The sequence below is a fragment of the Eleutherodactylus coqui genome, chromosome 1 (genome assembly GCF_035609145.1).
Source record: "Eleutherodactylus coqui strain aEleCoq1 chromosome 1, aEleCoq1.hap1, whole genome shotgun sequence".
Classification (NCBI taxonomy): domain Eukaryota; kingdom Metazoa; phylum Chordata; class Amphibia; order Anura; family Eleutherodactylidae; genus Eleutherodactylus; species Eleutherodactylus coqui.
In genome coordinates, this window is record NC_089837.1 from 172,314,948 (window position 1) to 172,315,610 (window position 663).

Here is a 663-nt window from a genome sequence, read left to right on the forward strand (position 1 = left end):
TGCTCGTGCCAAATTTCACCTTTCTAGGAGACCGGAAAGTGAGAAAAACACATCCCGTACGTAAAATTTCGCCGCTAATTCTTTTGCGCATAGAATTGAATAATCGAGTTGGGACCCATTAGCTTTTCCTATTTATGACATAATCAATGCTCGTGCCAAATTTCACCTTTCTATGACACCGGAAAATGAGAAAATTACATTCCGTATGTAAAATGTGGACGCTAATTATTTTACGCTTAGAATTGAACAATCGAGGTGGGACCCATTAGCTTTTCCTATTTATGACATAATCAATGCTCGTGCCAAATTTCACCTTTCTATGACACCGGAAAGTGAGAAAAATACATCCTGTACGTAAAATTTGGACGCTAATTCTTTTGCGCATAGAATTAAATAATCGAGTTGGGACCCATTAGCTTTTCCTATTTATGACATAATCAATGCTCGTGCCAAATTTCACGTTTCTATGACACCGGAAAGTGAGAAAAATACATTCTGTACATTAAATTTGGCCGCTAATTCTTTTGCGCATAGAATTGAATAATCAAGTTGGGACCTATTAACTTTTCCTATTTATGATATACTCAATGCGCGTGCCAAATTTTAAGTTTCTATGACATTGGGAAGTGAGAGATTTAGATTATATACGTTAAATTTGGACGC